Source organism: Balaenoptera borealis (genome assembly GCF_965194805.1).
Source record: "Balaenoptera borealis genome assembly, chromosome: 21".
Taxonomy (NCBI): Eukaryota; Metazoa; Chordata; class Mammalia; order Artiodactyla; family Balaenopteridae; genus Balaenoptera; species Balaenoptera borealis.
In genome coordinates, this window is record NC_138880.1 from 23,369,134 (window position 1) to 23,391,957 (window position 22,824).

General features: G+C 36.6%; 1 protein-coding gene across 9 annotated transcripts in view; it reads left to right on the forward strand.

Moving 5' to 3' along the window:
• The window catches only part of SORBS2 (sorbin and SH3 domain containing 2), a 230,452-nt gene that overhangs the window by 88,060 nt on the left and 119,568 nt on the right, over positions 1-22,824 (forward strand). The gene's annotated exons all lie outside the window — the stretch shown is intronic.

Consider the following 22,824-nt stretch of genomic DNA (forward strand, 5'->3'; position numbering starts at 1 on the left):
GCCCCCCCCAGCAGAGTTGCATTATAGGACACTGTGCAGTGAGCATGAATAGCCTTCTTTTAAAAATATTCTGTTAGATATTCCAAAAACATTTACTGAGCAGTTAGTATTATTATTTATCTTTTGAGCATTTAGTATTTTTCATTTGTTATTTATGATCTCTGTCTTTAAGCCATTTATACTCAAGAGAGAAACATGAATGGGGCTGTCACTCATGCATACTTGTGAGGATATTAACTCCGTCTACATTTTCAGTCTTTATATTTCAAATTATTGAGCCCCAGAAATTTTCTGCTCACTCCATAAAATAGTGTTTCATCTACATTTATCAAAAAAAAAAAAAACCTTTTGAAATGCGAGGAGTGTCTTAATCCTGCTAAGTTAGGGCTTAGGGGAAAAGCAGAATTAATTTTACCAGTGCTTTTTCTGATTTTAAAATTTCAGTCCCATTTTTATTCAGCCTTGATTATTCTGGGCTGAATTAAAATGTTTCTTCTTTAATCTGAAAAGTTATTTTATTTTGTTTTACATCTGTCCCTTTGATCTTGCTATATGCCTTTTCTTAACTTTGTTATCTCTTTCTTAGCATGCAGGAATATTTCTTGGAGAGAAAGGCTGTAAAGTGTTGGAGACTAAATTAATATTAAAATAGAATGAATTTTGTTAAGACCCTTTTTTGCCTTATTGTCTGGGATAATTTCATTCTACGCCTGTTATGTCAACATAAGTATGAATGACACCCCCTTTTACTCTTAACACTGCTCTCTCTGTTTAGGCAAATTATATAGACATGCTTTCCAAAAGCAGTATAAAGCTAATGATTAGTAAATTTGTTTTTATTTGCAAATGAATTCATGTATATTTACTAGAAAATCTTGATATTTCCTGAAACTTTTCTTGAAAAATGCCACTGTAAAGTAGGTTTGTTTTGTTTTGTTTTTTTGACAATGATTTACAAGCCTTTAACTTGTGGTCCAAAAACACAATTTCTTATCTTGTCATAGAATCATGTGTTCTGCAGTTGACTTAAGTGAAAGTCTAAAATCATTTGAGATACACAGGTAGCAAGATGGTATTACTTTTTTTTTTTTTTTTACAAGAGGTAAATAGACTGACACCAAGCATTGTACATGGATGACCACAACAAAAGCAACAATGATTGCAATTACCAAACATAAGATGGTATTACTTATTGCTATTGTAAAACACATCTCTGCGCAAATTTTAGGATACAAGTTCTGTGTGGTAATGAGGTAGAAAAGGACCTAAAGCAAATTTAAGTAAAGATTTAAATAAACATTAAGTTTGTGTAATCTGCCATCATTCTACATGATGCCAGCTTAGTGTATCCATGAAACTCCAGTATAGACCTGGTATGGACCATGTATAGATGGAGTACAGAATCAGAGGGCTAGCTACGGGGACCAGCGGTGCTTTGAGGCTCACTGTAAGACATTGCTCAAAAATATACTACACTCCAGCCTGTTGGCTCCTCCCATTATTCGAGATACTCCTTTGGAAAGAAATTGAAGACAACCTGTTAAAATTTAAATGGGTTATTTTTATAAGCCAAAACTTCACCACTCAGAATCTTAACAAAACTCGATGTTTTGATAATGTAAGATAGGACATCCGCCATACAGCCAATTAAATAATGAAGGTTCTTACCACCAAGAAAGTAATTTTTTCATTATACTTAGGATAGGTGATAGCTATCTATCCCATTTATAGAACTGAAAGTTAAGATCACAAGTAGTGGTAGTGATCCTAAATTTCACTGAATTGCGGCGTCAGCATTGTTTGGAATCAATGTCCGTGATCAGAGTCCAAAGTTGGATGGTGATTGTTTGTCTAGTTTCACATGAGAAGACAACAAAGGCAAATAATGTTCATACTGCTCAGTATGAACAGTATTAATTTGTGCAATGCTGCAGCATAATGACAGCGGAGCAATTATCAAATAATAGTGATTATAGTTTCTATTGATCCAATTATAAAACACTGACTTTGTCCACTCTTTGACTTTCTCTTGCACTCTGGTCCACAACAGCAATATTTGCCACTGCTGCCTAAGTGGTAACGTTGACTACCTCTTTGCATTTACTAAAGGGGGGGAAAAAAGATTGATTTCAAGGATTTGTAATCTCCTCCCTTCCCCTCACTACCCTGTGTGGAGACACAGGATGCCAGTGTGTAGGCAGAACCTCTCTGGAAGCTCCACCCCATGACTGAATTTCCTGCCTCTGAATCACTTTCCCCTGATGAAAGTCCCTGGTCTTCTGAGCTTACATTCTTAGGGTGGGAAAGAGATAATAAACAAACATGGAAGATGAGAGATGATAAGAAGGGTTCTGAAGGAAAAAACTTGTAAAGGGTAAAGGAAATATGGAGGAGGGATTTTATATGGGGTGGTTAGGAAAGATCTCTCTGATAAGGTGGCATTTGAACTTAGACCTGAAGGGCTAAAGGAGAGAGCCGGGGATAAGGAGCAAGTGTTCCAGGCAGAGGCAAAGACCCTGGGACCATTTGAGCTTGGCATGTTCGAGGAGCAGGGAGGAGGTGGGCAAGCCTGGAGCAGAACAGGCAAGGAGGGAGTGGCAGAATGACGCCTGAGGTCTAGTGAGGGCCCAGGACACGGAGGACCCTGTAGGCTGTGGTAAGAATGGGAGGTGAGAGGCCATGAAGGGTTCCCACCAGGGGACTGAGTGATCGCTCTCAGGTTTTGGAGACATCATTCTGAGCACTTTGGGAACAGTAGAATGCAGGTGATATAAGCAGGTAAAAGGAGACCAGTCATAAGCCTACTGAAATAGTTCAGATTTAGACTAAGGTGAAAGGCAGTAGTGGAGAAGGTGATGAGAAGTATTTGGATTCTGGATATATTTTGAAGGCAGAGATAGTAGGATCTGCTCATAAATGAGGGTCAGGGATGGAAGGGAAAATATGAGTCAACTGTCACGTCACTGCTGTTGGTCTGAGTAACTGAAATGGTGATGCTGTTTACAGAGAAGTGAAAGGCTGAAGGGGGAGAGGCTGGCTGGTGAGGTGAAATGAAAGGTCAGGTTGATGTGCCTGGTGGACATCCAAGTGGACACGGTCAATAGGCAGGTGATGTTCCAAGCCTGGCATGCTGAAGACGGGTAGGGGCTTGAGAAGTAAACTTAGCAATCTTCAAATGGTTGTAATTTTAGGTGACACAGTCCCTCTTTCAAACACATTCATATATTACTCTGCCACAGTTTCAAGTATGATTGCCTAAACCCCAACATAAGTTGGGGAATTTTGCTTGGGTTCAGTGTAGACCCAATTGTGATGAAACAAAAAAATAATACAAAAAGATGATGGAGGTAAAAACACGGACCAAGGGTGGAAGGACACCAGAGATGTGCTTCACCTGCTCTGCCATTTTTGCAGGTGCTTTGACCCTTAGAGCTCACTTGGATGAGGCTGTACAGCAAGAGGTCGTGTGAACTGAAACACTGGTTACACCTGTAAATTCCTGCAAATTGCTCTAGCTGAACTCAAGAAATGAAATATCTGTAATAAAAAGTTGTCAAGATGTGTTACATAAATCTATTTCTTTGTAGAAGGCATTACATTGGTTTTAAAATAATGCCAAATATCTAATTAGTAGGATCCTTACTATGTTTGGGATATAGTTATTTGCAATTTACGAATAGAGCTATGACTCAGTTTTGCATCTCTGATGGCCCATCAGCGTTTAGCCGAAGAGCTTGGTTCCTCCCAGCCCCATCAGCCACATGGTCTCTCTGCGTCTCCACTGCCAGCGGACTCGCTTGTTCCCACGCAGTGTGGGCGGCAGACTGGTGAGTGCTCACTTTGCCATCAGCATCCCCCGCTAATGTACGACACAAGGTCCAAAACTCATAATACAGGGGCTCCCACAGCACGAAAGCAGCTGTATATCTCACATGGAAAACAAAGACAGAAACAAAAACAACTCAAGTGCTGGAAACTAACGACCATAATACAAATACAGGTATCATGCCATCATGCGGGAAGGAACTTAAGTGGTAAATATTGGGCAAAACACACTTAATCCATCTTGACAATTTGGGGGTAAATGTAGATCTAACTGAAAACAAAACAACTCAGACACACTTAATCGGCAGTAGAAAAATTCCCTTTTGCCTGTTTAATAAAAAATGATGTAAGTAATAAATTTAAACACTTCATACTTTTTGTCCACTAACGTGATGTTATTTTATGTCCCAAGACGAGGAACAATAAAGGCATTCACAGCCAGCAGGCCTCAAGACTGAGGCAGTATTTTGTATCTTCTAGTTTAGACTTTAAGATCTCTGGGCTAGGGGAAGTTTTGTGAAAGCAAAGCTAAAATAATAATGATGACTTTCAGTCCTGGGAAGAAGAGGCATAGCATGCTAGAGGTAAGGAAAATCAGAGGTCAAATCCCCCCCCCCCCATTTTACATATGAGGAAACTGAGGCCAAAAACTTTAAGTGACTTCATCTCTCCTCTCAAGGAACTTACAACTTGCTGGAAAGGCAATGTGTGTAAAAAGTTAAAAAGTTAAATACAACGGCAGTCATATCAGAATGTTGCAAGAGAGTTTATGATTCAGTGTCAGAAGAATGGCACATGTGGTGAGCCTGTAGAAGTATGCAAAGATGTGGGTGATTGGGCCAGAGTGGGAGATATGAAGAGCTTGAACCAAACTTTGAAAAGCAAGTGAGCATGTTTTCAATAAAGGAAGACGGGATTTTGAGGTCATCAAAGATATTAAAGGGCGCATGAAGGTTTATGTTAGGGAATAGTAGGTCCATTTTTCTGCCGGGTCACAGGGATATATTCTTTTAAATATAGGTGTGTGGGTGTGCTATAATTTACTTTTATGCTTATGTTTATTTCATTTTAAAAGTAACAAAAATGCATCACAAACTCTTGGAAAATTGCAGAAGAAAGTCACCAATAATTACCCCTACCCTAATACAAAAGATTAGTCTGTCTTTGAAACCTGCCATTTAGTTTCAGCAAAATGTAAGCTGTATAATTGTAAATTTAGTTTCCTTTTATTAAAAAAAAAAAAAAAAAAAAAAGAACCTGAAGAGCTCTTTGGTTCACAAGAAGGACTGAATTGAAATTTTTGATGAACAAAAGAAGAGGAATTCAAGTTTAAGCATAATCGGCTCGGCCGTTTGTGTTAAGTATTGATAAATATCGAAAAACCTGCATGGAGAGAAAGAGAAGAAAGGGAGAGGAGAGCGGGGGAGCTGTACACTCATACACACGTAGAGATAGGTGCGGATGTAGCTGAAGTTTGGAAATCCAGAAATAGTGTTCTAATTCAGATTTTAAAAGATGAAGATTTTAAAGATTCAGATATATAAAAGCAATGATAAAGATAATATTAAACTGTCTTGAAAGTATTTGTTTCTTTGAAAGATGCTTGCTTTTAAAAGATTACTGATTGTGGGACCTTTTCCCTCTTGTCTTAACCATGTGAAGGTTGTCAAAACCACATTTCCTGCTTTTTTCCTGTTTTATTGGCGTGACCAGGAAAGCACTGGGAAAGGAGAGAGATGGAAGCAGGAGTCACAGAGGGTGGAAAGAATGGGTGAGATAATTCCAGGGAGAACTCAAAATAGCTAATTAGTCTTTTGCCAAACGTATATGAAGTAATTTACTTTTTATAAGGTTTGTTCAGTGGAATAAAGTGATTTCATTTTTGAATGTTCCTGTGATTCTAACTAAAATATGACTCATCCATCTGATGGCTCATTCTTCCTCTTGAGACTAAACCTTCAGAATCAGGATGAACGAGAGCTTAATGGAGCCATACATGGGGGCTCTGATGATGGCTTTCGTGCTGGCAAAGGAGTCAAATGCTGCTTGTGCTTCCTGTCTTTGATATTTTATGTGTATTTATGGCAATCGAGTTTCTTGACCAAATTTATTTATTATGGGTTATTGTGTAGTAACATATGCAAACTTAAGGAGAGACATGCAACCTTTCGTTTGCCAGGATGTCCATACGTTTTTGAAGATGCTGCTTTACTGGTGGGTGAGCGTTTTTACTCCTCACGTAGGAGCATCTTCTCCTCTAGGAAGTAAGAGTCCAAGTCGTCTCTGCTTTAAGCTCATTATCTGATTCCCTGAGAGCCACCCAGGGTCCAGACTGTGCCCTTAGCACAAAGGCACAGAGGAAGCCTGGGCGCCTTAAAGTGATGAAGATGGGCGGGGTGACTGCAAAGATGAGCACCCTCTGATTGTGATGAAGAGGGATGAAAAGATGTAGAGAGATGTGACAAGTGCATCCAAGAACTGCCACCGCTGGGTTGGCGGGGCAAGCAATGATACCTTCAGCCTCAAAAACAGGGCTTATCCCATTGAAACTAATTTGTCAAGAGCCTTGTGCCAATGATAAAAGATATACAGGGAAGTTTACATGGACATGTGTTTTAGAGTAGTTATGATAGGCCTGTGCATTTTCAGTATTGCTCATGACAAGGTATACTATACATTGATCAATCCAAATTATGACAGTCCCACACTCAAGTTTTGGTCAATAGCCAAACTATATATTATAAACTGTTGTAATTCTAAAGCTTCTTAGATCTAAGAAAGATATTACAGCACAGTGTTTAAGAACACAAACTCTGAAGCCAAACTGCCTAGGTTCCCAAGCTTGACTCTGTTACTTAATAGCTATGTGACTTAGGGCAAGTTTCTTAACTTCTCTGAGTTTTTGTTTCTTTAGTCAGTAAAATAACAATAGTATTTACCTCGTTTGGTTACTGTGAGGCTCAAGTGAATTACTATGTATGTAATATTGTTAGAATAGTGCCTAACACATAGAAAGCACTTAAATAGTAGCTATTATTATCATTTAAGTTCTCTGGCAAGGAGTTCATTGATAAGCAAAGCAATAAGAAACATGTATATAAATATTCATGGCAGCTCTATGCAAGAATAGCAAAAATCTAGAAGCAACCCAAATGCTCACTTAGAAGAAAGCAAATATATAAACTGTGGTATATTCACACAATAGACTATTATATGGAAGGCAAAAGGAACGCACTACAGAAACAGGCAGCAATATGGATAAATCTTAGGAATATGGTTATATCCAGAACAATGACATCATTATAAAGATAAAAACAACAAAAATGAGTGTACTTGCAGAAGATATATATACATATATCTTCAATGAAAGTAGATAATAAGGAAAGCAAGAGAATGACCCACATGGAATTCAGAATGATGGTTATTTCAGGTGTCCCGAGGCAAAGGATGGAATAATGGCCAAGACCATCTGGTTAGATGTAGCTTCCTTTCAAAGGCTATCTTTTGTTTTAGATGGTGGGTATGTAGGCATTTAGTGATAAGTAAGAGAGGGAGGGTGGGAAGGAGATGTACATGGATTATGATTAGACCTTGTCATGAGCCAGGGATTACAATTTATCCAGTTGTGTATACTTGAGACCCACTCACCACCCACCCCCCCCAACAAAGTAACAGCAATCATCATGTTGGGATAAGGAGTGGTAAGCTAGATATGAAGAGTTGATATTATCTGCCTTGCTGCCCCCTACCTGTATACCACTGGAAGATCATCCATTTAGTGTTCATTGTTGTCATAGGAACATGAAGTAATAATATTAGTCCCTGCATCACTGTTAACCCTCATGCACTCCCATCTCCTGACTCTGGATGTAAAATTATGCCTAACCTGTATCTGGCCCTTGTAAAGTCCAGAGAGCTAAAAATGTATATCCTCTCACACCCAAATCTCTTGGCCAAATGAGCTGTGCGGCTGAGATAGAGGCATAGTATCCTCTCCAGGGCTAAATGTCTCTTGTTTAATACAGAGTTGAGGGAGTTGTCAAGGGTGAACCCCAAGTTCTGCTTATACAGTGCCTGCCTTTCAAATTTTTTGATTTATGAATTAATGCATTAAATAATGAATGAATGGTGCCGTTCTCTGAGTTAGGGCATGCTAGAAAATGGGGTGAGGTTTGGGGAGAGGGGAATACCATGAACCCAGCATGAAATGGGAAATAAATATGAAGTATATTTGAATTGTAACTTAGATGTATCAATTTACAAATGAGGATAATCAGATGAGGGTCTAGGCTGCCATTTACTTTTGATGATATTAAAAGCTAGGTTCTTAAAGAAAATGCTAGCATAAATACCTAAACTACATAAAATAAACCTTTTATGAAACATTTACTACATGTAACTTGATGCCATATGTACTAATCATTCTTATGTGTTTATTAAACTAGGACCCCAAAGAACCCATTTTTGGCATTATTTCCTGGACCTAGAGTTAATCTACGTTTTTAAAGGAAAATAAATTGTTTCTTCACAAACATTCGCTAATTCATACTTCTCCTTAATTTGATTGTCTTTCTCAATCATTTTAACTTAATGACACATTTATCACATAGTTACCATACAAATAACCTAATACATTAAATCATAATTTATGCTAAGTAAACATTCAAATTCCAAAGATTCTGAAAAGGGGAACAGGCTGATTGAAATTTCTGAGGGTCATAAGACTTTGGCAATTTGTTTGTGAGCCTGATGCCAAACTTCAACATTAACCAAAGCATGTAACAGCAATCATCCACGTGAAAAATAACGTGAAATACCACTGTACTTCCCATGCTATTATAGTTTAGCAAGTGATGACATGACTAATTCAGCCAGTAAGAAAATGTAATGAAAATACTAGTTTGGAACACAATGTGCTGAGATCTTTTAGGCTTTTGTTTCCTCAAAGGTCAACAGACTTTACTCTTTGAAATACGAGATATGCAAAATAATGTAACATTTGGAATTTGAAACCGCATTCTTGACTTATCTGTTTTTTCCACTGCAAATTCTAATAGAAAACCAAAAAAATCAATGATTCTCGTCACTCCGAATATCCCTGATACCATCTCACCACCCATAATGAAAAAAGCTTTAAAAAGGTGGTAATAATTTATTGACTGAAGTTTATTTTTAGACAAATAGTTTTGGATGTACATTTATAAAATGGATATTGTTTTAGGTGAGGTGAAATCCTAAAATTGATCATCTCCATTGAAGGACACGTGAGATAATATGGGAAGACATGTTATATAGAAAGAGGTCTATAGATCTCATTTCTGGATTTAAGTAAACTAGGCAGCTAAGAGGAAAACATCCTTGGATGATGGCTTGGACTTGTACTAATACACATCTGTCTCATACTGATGCTATTAGAAATACAGATCTTTTAAAATCTCTTTCTTCTGAATTTTAATGTGTAAATGAGTCATTAAAATATTGACTTCCAGTAAGATTCTGCTTTATATTATATACAATCATATTAGTAAGCATATTGGTTTGCACTGTAAAGGTTCAATAAATATAAGTCAGCTAAATATACCCTTCTTGGATTTAAGAAAATTTCACACCATAAAAGGACCTTATATGCTTTTCAATTTTAAAACAAGCTTTTCATTTTATAAATTAAAACACTCAGGCAGAAAGAAGTACAGAGATTTGCCCAAGCACATATACACACATAAGACTAAATACTGATACCCACTTTAATACAGCGAAGAATATAATGGAATGTTACGAGCATGTACCTGAAAGTTTCCTAAAACATGGGTTGTTAAATCCTGACTCTGCCACTTACTAGCTGCTGATGAGGGTATATGTATATTTCTGAAGTTGCCCCTCCCACAAAAAAGAAAGTTGCTAACATTCTGGCCCGCCCATTATCTTTTGCTCCCTCCCAATGTGAGCTATATTTTCTTTTTTTTTTTTTTTAATTGAGATATAACTGACATACAACATTTTGTAAGCTTAAGGTGTACAAATTGTCGATTTGATACATTTATGAATTGTGATATGATGAGCTCCATTTTCTTACCCTGACACAGGAAGGGCAGACAGGCACCATCCCAACAGTAATGAGTTCACATTAGAAAATAGGAAAGTGATCACTCTCCTCAAATATATTTGCTAGAATCGGTGTGACAGCACATGGGCACAACACTGTTTCTAGGTTTCCAAATGTTGCGAGAGAAATGAGGGAATGCTCTGCCCTGTATTAACAGAGAAGAAATGATATTGAAGTCAGTGAGTGTCAGACTTCTGTCATGGGAATGTTCACGGCAGATAGTCTCTACCTGTGAACCTGAAGTAGAACACAGTAGAGTCAGCGTGAACGAAAAGCCCAGGGTGGGTCCTTAAGGTCATGGCCTCGTGCCACAGCTTACCCTGCAGGGGAACCCAGCCTGCCCTGAAAGAGTTCCCGTCCTCATGCAGTTGTGATGTCAAGATGAAGTCTTTCTGCTTTTCAAAGAGCAGCGGTAGTCCAAAATAAAAGGAAGGAAGTGGAAAGCTTGTTCCCATAGATAAAAGGGGGAAAAAAGACTAATACAGAGCAGATCAAGTAAGATTTAACTACCTATGTTAAAATATGCCCAACAATCATCTAAAAGACTATTCCAACCATTTCTAGATGCAGCAAATGTGTCAGGTAAAGGTGTTATGAAAGGACAAAATCTTTGTTCAAATAATTTTCACTGTTCTCCAAAGTATAATTTAAGTATAAATTTGTAGGTTGTTTTCTTTGCCTATTTTTGGTGGATTGAGTGAAAGTTTTAGCTTTAAATAGTGGCAGGGTATAAAGGACTATATTAGGTATAAAAAATGAAGAATGCTGGGGACATGTGAATTGGGTAAGACCTAGAAGTGAGGTCATTTGGATTGGCATTTTGCTGAGCAAAAGAGCAATAGATAGCAACTCCAGTTTTGTTGTATAATTCAGAATTATTAAAGCACTTAGTTCTAGGATGGAGTCATTTACATCCTTTCTGATGAGAGTTGTAAACCAGATTGTTAAAAACCCAGCACTGAGAAACAGTCTCATTTGTATATCATGTTTCTTAAATGCAGGTACATCTGAAGGGAATATTGAAACTGCTAGTTACAACTGTTATCTGTCTCCCTGTCAGTGCAAAGCATAAGTGTGGATGATTTAAGAGCATTAATCCTAAAAGCCACTGGGATGATTTCCCTGAGATGAAACAATAACCACAACAACAAATCAGGGTACGGTCAATCATTTTCCTACTGCTGCTAACACTCACGTGGCAGCTCTTTCCACCAAATCACACAGTGGCCTCACCACCTCCCTTCAGCATTCAGTGCCAGGCCCTAAAACCTGGGGAGACACTCAAATCCATACCACGTTGGTTCATGGACAACAGCAAAAAGATGACATTTTTAAATTGAGGTGACGAGGCGCCAACATGGCCATAAAAGTGGGATCATAATCTTCCTTGATTTCTGCAACCACTGTTCATTTTTATATAATTATATTTTAAAGCACTATGTCACACTGAGCTCACAGCCCACTGAAGCTCCTAGATGTATTTCAGATAAAGTTTTGAGAAATCAATCTTTTCAACCTAATCATGAAATAACTTGGTTTAGCGAAATTGCAAGACTTATTTATCCCTGTCGAAGTTTAATTCAGCCTGTCAAGATAATCCGTCTTTCTACTTATTCCTGTCAAGATAATCCGTCTTTCTACTTATTACCTATCCTCTCTCGCATGTATGCCTTCTGTAGAACTGATAACCATGCCAGTTATTCTTCCCCAAAATAAAAATGTTGAAGATACATAGGCAGGGAAAGGCACTACTGAAAATGATTTTTCATTCACCTCTAATTCCACCTAACACTTTTAAAGTTAGTCCCTAGAGATGTCATGAAGAATTTTGCCAGATTTCTTGCTAAAGATCTAGTGAACTACTTTTGCACTCCAAATATTACAGAAATAAATAATTTTAACAATGAAAAGGGAAGATATCTATCTTTATTACCTATTTTCATTGGCTCCGAATGAATAGTGTCATAAGCTGCCCACTTTCTGATATTTTTGCCAACAAAAATATCAAAAGGTTCATAAATTTTAATAGATTCAATATTTCTTCAGAGACAGTATATCCCCCCAATGGTCCCTTATTTTCTTCCTTGGATTCTCACAAATTAGTCCAATGACCTTAAGGTATATGTGAAGTGACTTGAGATACATTTTCATTCTAAATAAACTTTGCAAGAGAAATACTCTTTAAATGTTAAATGACCAAATTAGAGCAAATTTCTTATCACCACCATCCCCCCCAAAATTCAAATTCCAGGTAGCAAGCAGAGTTTCACCATTTCTTATCTAAGACACACACAAACACAGGTTTGTACCACTACTGGCGGTATACAGCAGGCTTTTGCCCTTGCTAAGTTATGTAAACGTTATTTCAGGTGTTCAGGAAGCAGGTGTGTTTGTTCAATCAAAAGAAAAAAATATGACTGTTTCTTTAATAGTCAATTAACAATAAGCAGGATTATTTAACGGTTATTTCATAAAATAACATTGCCATGGAAATAACGTTAAAATAAACATTCTCAACTTAAAATCCTGACGTTTTCTGAAAAAAAAAAATAGCAATAGCTATTGGTCTAGGCTTAAGTCTAAATAGAGCCTCCTATTTGGGCTTGTGCAGTCGTCGGGCAAAAGAAATCCTTGTCATAAGCAATCATTGTTTCCATATTAGTTCTAGAAGAATAAATCCTATGGTCCTCTGCTAACAGCCCTTACTTATTCATCAGCCAGGCCTGCCTCGTACCATACCTCCTTCTCTCCTGGAACCCCCAACATATCAGCACTCAATTAGGCAACTATGCCTAATGTAATGTATTATAATTAACTGTAATGTGTTGAGGGGAATTATCTTGATTTCAGTTGACATTTCAAGATGCCTTAAAAGGAGTCGCCTTTTTTTCACTAACAGTCAGGAAAGCTAAGTCATTTTTGAGGGTCAGCTTTTTACTGTTTGATCTTGGAGCAGTCATTTCTCTTATCTTCAAAAGCCTAATCTGAAAATCAAGATGACTGATCCAAGGTCCTTTTCAGAAGTTGAGATTTAAGAAATAAAACACACATAAAATGATACTTCTTTATTACTGCCACAGCATTTAATGTTTGCTTCCACTTAAAGTCTAAATATGATACATACAAAACTAAACTAGATTATGTAATTTCTTTTTATATCCGATGATTTGTGATATTAATATATAAAAATTAAAATGAAAGGTTTTTAAATTTATTTATTTATTTATTTATTTTTGGCTGCATCAGGTCTTCGTTGCTCTGTGTGGGCTTTCTCTAGGTGCGGGGCTACTCTTCTCATTGCGGTGGCTTCTCTTGTTGCGGAGCACAGGCTCTAGGCACGCGGGCTTCAGTAGTTGTGGCACATGGGCTCAGTAGTTGTGGCTCACGGGCTCTAGAGCGCAGGCTCAGTAATCGTGGCTCACGGGCCCAGTTGCTCCGCGGCATGTGGGATCTTCCCGGACCAGGGCTCGAACCCGTGTCCCCTGCATTGGCAGGTGGATTCTTAACCACTGCGCCACCAGGGAAGCCCAAAATGAAAGGTTTTAAAATTAAAAATAGGAGGAAATTTATAAATAAACAACAAGATCCTACTGTATAGCTCATGGAACTATATTCAATATCCTGGGATAAACCATATGGAAAAGAATATAAAAAAGAATGTATAAATGTATATAACTCAGTCACTTTGCTGTACAGCAGAAATTAACACAGCATTGTAAATCAACTATACTTCAATACAAAGTTTTTTATTTTTTGAAAAAAGGAAATTTAGCAAAGCTCAAATTTTTAAAAAATGGTTCTTTTATTTTTAATTTTTTTACATTGAACATAACTGTTACTAATATTTTTAAATTTCAACTTTATGGAAGTTATAATTGATGTATACAGTTGTAACATATTTAAAGTGTACATAGCGATGATATATGTGTACACTGTGGAAGGATTCCCCCCATCTAGTTAACACATCCATCGCTTCACATATTAATCTTTTTTTTTTTTTTTTTGGTGAGAACATTTAAGTTTTACTCTCTTAGCAAATTTCAATTATACAATACAGTGTTATCAATCATAGTCATCATGTTTTACATTAGATCCTCAGACCTTATTTATCTTATAGCTGAAAGTTTGTGTATTTTTACCAAACTTTCCCTATTTCCCCCACCCCCCAGCCCCTGGCAACCACTTTCCTACTCTCTGTTTCTATAAATGTGACTTTTTTTCTTTTTTAGATTCCACACATAAGTGATACCACACAGTATTTGTCTTTCTCTGTCTTACTTATTTTGCTTAGCATAATACCCTCAAGGTTCATCCATGTTGTCACAAATGACAAGATTTCCTTCTTTCTCATGGTTGAATAAATATTCCATTGTGTAAATATACTGCATCTTTATCCATTCATCAGTTGGTGGACACATAAGTTGTTTCCATATCTTGACTATTGTGAATAACGCTGCAGTGGACATGGGAGTGCAGATATCTCTTCAATATTCTGTTTTCATTTCCTTTGGATTTATACCCTGAAGTGGGATTGCTGGATCACATGATAGTTCTATTTTTAATTTTCTGAGGAACCTCCATATTTTTTCCCATAGTACCTGTACCAATTTATTCCCACCAACAGCACACAAGGGTTTCCTTTTCCCCACATTTTCACCAGCAATTGTTATCTCCTGTCTTTTTGATAATAGCCATTCTAACAGGTGTGAAGTGAAATCTCACTGTGGTTTTGATTTGCATTCCCCCGATGATTAGTAATGTTACGCACTTTTTCATGTACTGTTGGCCATTGTATGTCCTTCTTTGGAAAAACGTCTGTTCAGTTCCTCCGCCCGTTTTTAAATCAATTCGGTTTTCTGAGTTTTGTTTTATTTTAGTTTGGTTTTTGGCTTTTTGCAGTTGAGTTGTATGAGTTCTTTATATATTTTGGATATTAACCCTTTATCGGATATACGACTTACAGATATTGTCTCCCATTCTGCAGGTTGTCTTTTCCTTTTGTGACGATATCCTTTGCTGTGCAGAAGTTTTTAGTTTGATGTACTCTTACTGGCTTATTTTTGCTTTTGTTGCCTTGCTTTTGTTGTCAAATACAAAAAATCATTGCCAAGACCAAAGTCAAGCTTATGCCTTATGTTTTCTTCTGGGAGTTTTATGGTTTTAGGTCTTACATTCATGTCTTTAGTCCACTTTGAGTTGATTTTTGTTTATGGTATAAGATAGCGGTCCAGTTTCATTCTTTTGCATGTGGCTGTCCAGTTTTCCCAGCACCAGTGAAGAGACTATCCTTTCCCCATCATATATTCTTGGCTCCTTTGTCATAAATTAATTGACCATATTTGCATGGGTTTATTTCTGGGCTGTCTATTCTGTTCCATTTGTCTATGTGTCTGTTTTTATGCCAATGCTGTATTTTTTTTTATTTCTATAGCTTTGTAATATAGTTTGAAATCAGGAAGTGTGATGCCTCTAGTTTTATTCTTCTTTCTCAAGATTGCTTTGGCTATTCATTTAGTTTTTTGTGATTTCATACAAATTTTAGAACTGTTTTTTCTATTTCTGTGAAAAATGCCATTGGAATTTTGGTAGGGATTGCACTGAATGTGTAGATTGTTTTGGGTAGTATGGACATTTTAACACTATTCTGCCAATCCATGAGCCTGAAATAGCTTTCCATTTATTTATCTCTTCTTCCATTTCTTCTTCCTTTTCTTCCATCAATGTCTTACAGTTTTTAGTGTACGGATCTTTCACCTCCTTGGTTTCATTTATTCCTATGTATTTTGTTCTTTTTGATGCATTTTTAAATGGGATTATTTTCTTAATTTCTTTCTGATATTTTGTTATTAGTGTATAGAAATGCAACTGATTTTTGCATATTGATTTTGTATCCTGCAACTTTACCAAATTCGTTTATTAGTTCTAACAGTTTTTTGGTGGAATGTTTCGGGTTTTCTATATGTAATATCATGTCATCTGCAAACAGAGACAGTTTTACTTCTTCCAAATCAGAAAGAAAGAAGTAAACGTTTTTTTTTTTAAAGATCAAAGATTTGCTCCTCAAAGTAGAAATTTATGGTACTCTCTGTAATGGTGGAAAGCAGGGGAGATACTTTCACTTAGTGAACTAAACAGGAATGGCTGTCATCAGGATGCTATCACTCTGCAATCTGCCACACAATTCTGTATGTGACATTTTACAGACATCTCTTTCCTCCAACCATCACCTTGGGTTATAAGCTGTCAAAGGTAATGGAAAGTCTTTTTTTAAAGGCTAATTGTCACAACCTTTAAGTGTCACTTTCCCTTAGGTTCAAGAGCAATGACTTAGCTGGCATAGGAGGCAAGTGTTTGACTGAACCATTTCTTTAGGTCTATCTCCTCTTATTCACTGCAGTGGTGGTGGGGCAGGGGGAGAACTTTGCTAAAAGATGGCTCTGTTTAAGGAGGAAAGAAAAGCTGCCTGGAAAGCAGAATTCCTTTTCAATTCCAAAATGTTGCTAAGTTGGGCATGGAATAATTGAGTAATGGGAAAATACATACAAATAAACCTTATGAACTGTGGTGGCTTAGTTTAATTTAAAGCAATAAAATATAGTCTGTGTGTTTTCAGGAAAGTCTAGATTATACTCTCATGACTCAATCAAAGGTAAAAGTCTGTCTCAAAATATTCAAAATATTGGTGACTGGGCATGATGCCAGTTAGCCAATTCGGGGATGGTTTGCTGCATTGGGGGGAGGGGGTTTGATCTTGCTGCTGTTGCTACTGCCAAAGAGGATAATGATGTTGCTATAAATCATTTAGATGGCTGCAAATGGGCAAAACTGGATTTGAATCCAGGTCCACTTGACTTCAAGACCTATCCTTCCAACACTATTCAGTTCACCTGTAACATGTATTTCTATAGTCTAATTCTTTCTATGTTTCTTTGATGATGTGCCTGACTCACCAGATCCACATTAAGGTTCTGGTTTATTTTCATTAGGAATACACTTGGCTTTTGATTTATAGAATAGAAACCAATGGAAATTTTCTAGTACTGTACTATCAAGTTGATCAATAACTTTGTCTTAGAAAAAATGCATTTGTAAGTACTTAGATATATCCTATAATCATCCTTAAGTATTGCAGTATAAAAGTAAAAGATACCATGAAAGCAGGATACTAGAGCAATATTAAATCACATGACAATTTAGTGCAAAAAGAAACCAGTATTCTTTTATAATTAAAAAAGAGAGTAAATCACAGACTTTGAGGCTTTGAAATGGCATCAGAAAGAAAATTATCTACCAGGATTGACTTCTAACTAGTATACTTTTTACAGAAAATCTATACGCATTTTGACTAGCTTGCATTGTAAAGTCTCAGAAAGAAAATTGCTAGTATCCTTGAAAAACATATGGTGCTCTTCAGGAAAATTTTCCAGGTATCATGAAATTTGGTATAATTAAAAAGAACAGTTTGTATTTTTTATGAAAATAGTCAATGGCCTCGTGTCCTTTTGTTCATCACTATTCACAGTAATGATTTTGCCTTATTCCTAGAAATGACGTTAAGTGTGTTCTGATCCCAGCATTCACGTATAAATGCTGTTGATGATTTGGCTTCTGAAAACTAAGGACCGATCTTCAGGCACCATTAGCTCAGGAATGTTGGGAGGGATTTAAGTTCTTATGTGGAGGCTGCCCTCATTATTGACTGAGATGATTTGTACCACCCACTCAGAGGCAAAGGAGTCCCTGAGTTGACATCATATACCGGCTGTCAACGCAGAGAAACCATTCAGAAAAGGGGGAGACGTGGATTCTCATTTTTCTAAGCTCAGGGACTGTAAAGGACATAATAAACGACTTAGGGTATTTCCTGTGTACATTTCAAAGCAGCACATTAATATATTAGAAAAGATAACTAAAGATAAATGTCAACAACCTAAATTAAGTCATCTGGCTGTAATTGAAAAGTGAAATCATTTGGCATTTATGAATACGGCTCATCCTACCACAAGGAGAGAGAGAAAGGATTTGACCACTCAGGGTAGTTTATGCAGAAAGAGTGGTACATATACCATTTCAAAGTAAATTCAGGCTAAAATCTGGTGCATAAAATTAATATGCACCGTAGTTTTATTCTTGTGTTTAAAATATCTCTAAGAAATCTAACATCCCTCAATGTTTTCCCACCACTTTGACTATCTGTGAGTCCTTTTTTCTGAATTATATATGAACTGTGAATAGAATAATTTTAAAATAACCTAGCAATTTACTGGATTAAAATTATTCCATGGAAAATCTTTTGGGCTCCAATCTTAAACTCCTCGCATTAGCTGAGCTAAAATGTAGTCCTATCGCTGTACAGCTGGCCTTGGTGCTTAAAATCAAGTCTACAAAAACAAAATGACTAACACAGAATTCTTGGCCAAAATTGAGGAGAGAATTTGCCTCTGGCTCCTCTTCAGAATGGGATGCCTCATAATCAAAAGATTTCAAGCAGAATTACAAGATTATGGGCACAAAGTCATGTTGGTGCCCATGAATGAACAATCAAACATCTTAGGATCCTCATTCAAAACTTAAATTACCCAACCTGTTGTCATACGCATGTTGGAAATAAAGCCGACTCTGATCCATTAAAAAAAAAAAGAGAGATATCTGATCACTGAAATTCAAGCAGAATTAAAAGACCATAGCCACCAAATCATGTCTTATCCATGCATGAACAAGCAGCACAATCTACTGCCAATGCCTATTGGGAAAGAACCCTACTCTGACCTATGAGAAAAACAAATCCATTGCTATACACAAATTGGATACACATAATGTTGCCTTTTATATAAAAACTTCAGCAAGAACTGAATTTAAGTAAATACATCTCCGCTCCACCTGTTGAATATCATTTTGATACTCTCATGTACAGACAGTTTTTGCCCTGTGGATTATCTGCTGAGGTTCAAGGTAGTCTGCATTTTATGGTCAGTTTTCATAGTCTTGGACCTGGTTCAATTGCAATTTAAGAGAATACTTGAAATACTGTCTCTCCTAGTAGCATGCAAACACTCCAGGAATTTGATGCTTTCCAGAATAATCTGTGCTTGTTATGTAAGTACAATCAAAGACACTTTTTCAGAACAGAACAAAAGAGATTAGGTTCGCTTTAGTTCAAACTGTCTAAAGAGAGTTCTCAGTTGTGGACTTGTTAATGGCTTTAGTACAAATAATGGAAATAGAATCATGCATTTTTATTAGTCACCCAAGAAGCCTTCGGTTTCGGGTTCTTCTGCAGAGCTCAATCACTGTGGCTTTTCTTTTAAAACTTGGAAAATGTCTTGCCTGATTAGGAAGTTAGTCATTTCACGTTTTGACATCTAAAACAATGCGAAGTTAAAAAACCTCACGTGTTACATTTATAAGTAACAGGATACATCACTTTAAAGATGAAAAGCTCAAGGATTTGTGGCGCCTTTCTTTGTTCCCGTTAATCCTATTTTACTTTCTTCAGTGTCAGATATTTTGTAAATATCGGCATTTGAATTCAAACAACAAATGCTGATTATTAGTTCCCTAACTTGGTATAAAAACATTATTAGAGTAGCAGGTTTTGTGTTCTGAGAGTTCACTTTCCTTCTGTTTGATGTTTTCTTTATCAATCAGTATTGTTCCAGCTCAAACACTGTCTTTGTCATTCAGTTTTAAAACTTAAAACAGTTTTAAACATCAAGTGTTTTGAAAAGGAGTGATAAATAGAATTTGGGAAATGTCTTCACAGTCCTCATTTTTCTGGAGACTTGTTTATTCCTTCTTGTTTTAGCAGTTGCCTCAGCCGTGGTCACAGACATCCCCTGAGGCTTTACTTTTCCATTTATTTTGTCCATTTAAGGTTAACGTGTTAGGAGTTTTGCTACTGAGACATTAAAATAAATACATCTGATGGAGTTTTCTCAAGGCTCCTGCGCTGACCACTGCCTTCTTCCCTGACTTAATTGGCATCCCTTCAATCCAGGCGGTATTAAGCCTACCAAGTAGGCTACATTAGGTATTAAGGCTACATACTTAGCTATGTACCACATTTATTTTTGTATTCTGAAAAAGAAAATAGAAATGTGCCTCTTTACTTATACCAGCTGAAAAATAAGAGATAAAATTCATCATAATAAAGTTTCCTTCATTCACTCTTTAAAGTCAGTTGGCCTGTGAAATTTTACTGTAAAATTCAGTGTAACATTGTGGTAATTCTCTCAGTCCTAGATGTGGCAACCGTACACATTACGCCTGCCCTGCTTCTCCTACACTGCTGCAGTGTCCTTCCAGGGTGGATGGGCAAGAATGTGACACAACACAATCAGGTGATACCAAAACACTACATGATGAGGATGTCATCTGTGTTGTTTTCAGTTTATAGCTCTAAAATATAAATTGGGATGAACATCAGTACTCTGATTTTATCCATTCTATATGCTCATTGTTTTAGTATTTATTGAGTACTGGGCATTAGTAATTCAATCTAGGTGTAAAAAAGATAAAATCCTTCTCTTCTTGGTTCATATATACAGCTCATATCATTTATGTGTATTTTTTTCCATGCTATTTTATTTCCCCATTTCTCCCCCTACCCTAGGGTAGAAGGTATCATTATAATTAGCTGGTGTTCACATTTAAAATTTTTTGTAGGTTTAAATAACTTTTTTCCAGTTTATTGAGATATAATTGACATACAGCACTTGTATAAGTTTAAGGTAAACAGCATAATGATGTGACTTACATACATTGTGAAATGACGACCACAATAAGTTTAGTGAACATCCAACATCTCATAGAGATACAAAATTAAAGAAATAGAAAATAATATATTTTTCAATGTGATGCGAAATCTTAGGATTTTCTCTCAACGTCTTTCATATATAACATAAAGCAGTGTTAATTATATTTATCATGTTGCACATTACATCCCTAGTACTTATTTATTTTATAACTGGAAGTTTGTACTTTTTGACTTCCTTCATCCAATTCCCCCTCCCCCTACTCCCTGCCTCTGGCAACCACAAATCTGATCTCTTTTTCTATGAGTCTGTTTGTTCATTTGTTTGCTTTTGAGGTATAGTTGACCTACAACACTATGTCAGTTTCTGTTACACCACATAGTGATTCGATATTTCTATACATTTCAAAATGATCATGACATTAAGTCTAGTTACTATCTGTCACCATACAAAGATATTACATAATTATTAACTATATTCCCCACACTGTACATTTCATACCTGTGACATCTTTACTTTGCAGCTTGGAAGTCTGTACCTCTGAATCTTCCTCACCTATTTCTCTCTTCCCCCCACCCCCTCCCCTTTGGCAACCACCTGTTTGTTCTCTGTATCTGTGATTGTTTCTGTTTTGTTATGTTTGTTCATTTGTTTTGGTTTTTTAAATTATTAAAAAAAATTTTTTTTTGGCCATGTTGAGCAGCTTGTGGGATCTTAGTTCCCCGACCAGAGACTGAACCCACGCCCTTGGCAGTGAAAGTGCAAAGTCCTAACCATGGACTGCCAGGGAATTCCGTTTTGTTTTTTAGATTCCACATATAAGTGAAATCATACAGTATTTGTGTCTCTCTGCCTGACTTACTTCACTTATACCCTCTAGTTCCACCCACGTTGTCACAAATGGCAAGATTTCATTCTTTTTTATGCCTGAGTAATATTCCATTGTACATATATACCACATCTTCTTTATCCATTAATGTATGGATGGGTGCTTGGTTGGCTTCCATATCTTGGCTATTCTAAATAATGCTGCAATGAACATAGGAGTGTGTATATCTTTACTAATTAGTGCTTTTGTTTTCTTTGGATAAATACCCAGGAGTGGAATTGCTGGATCTTACAGTAGTTCTATTTTTAATTTTCTGAGGAATCTCCATACTCTTTTCCATAGTGGCTGCAACAATTTACATTCTCACCAATAGTGCAGGAGGGTATACTCTTTTCTCCACATCCTTGCCAACACTTGTTATTTGTTGTCTTTTTGATAATAATTATTCTGACAGGTGTGAGGTGATATCTCATTGTGGTTTTGATTTGCATTTCCCTGATGATTAGTGATGTGGAGTATCTTTTCACATGCCTGTTGGCCATCTGTATGTCTTCTTTGGAAAAATGCCTATTCAAATCCTCTGCCCGTTCTTAATTGGGTTGTTTGATTTTTTTGATGTTAAGTTGTATGAATTCTTTGTATATTTTGGATATTAACCCCTTATCAGATAAATTGTTTGCAAATATCTTCTCCCATTTGGTAGGTGGTCTTTATGTTTTGTTGATAGTTTCCTTTGCTGTGCAAAAGCTTTTTTAATTTGATGTAGTCCCATTTGTTTATTTTTGCTTTTGTTTCCCTTGCCTGAGGAGACATATCCAAAAAAAATATTACTAAGGCCAGTGTCAAAGAGCATACTGCCTCTATTTTCTTCTAGAAGTTTTATGCTTTCAGGTCTTACATTTAAGTCTTTAATCCATTTTGAATTTATGGTTGTGCATGGTGTGAGCAAGTAGTCCAGTTTGATTCTTTTGATGTAGCTGTCCAGTCTTCCCAATTGGATACTGTAATTTTATTATTAGAATTTCACATTAGTAATAAATAGAACCAGGTTTTCTATAAGAGGTGAACTTCGATGGCCATGTTGAAAGAAAATGATGAATGATGACTAAAGCAGAACATACGAGGACCGGAGAAATGGTCAGAAAAGAGGACAGGGCCAGAACCCTGACAGGCAAACACAAGAAAGCCAGGAAGCTCATTTGGTGCTCTTTTTAGAGAATGAAGAAAAACTTATTTACTGAAGGTCTTTCTTGACAGGTCATGACAGATGATTTCATTTCAACCCTATCCCTACTCATCCATGAGGTATAGAT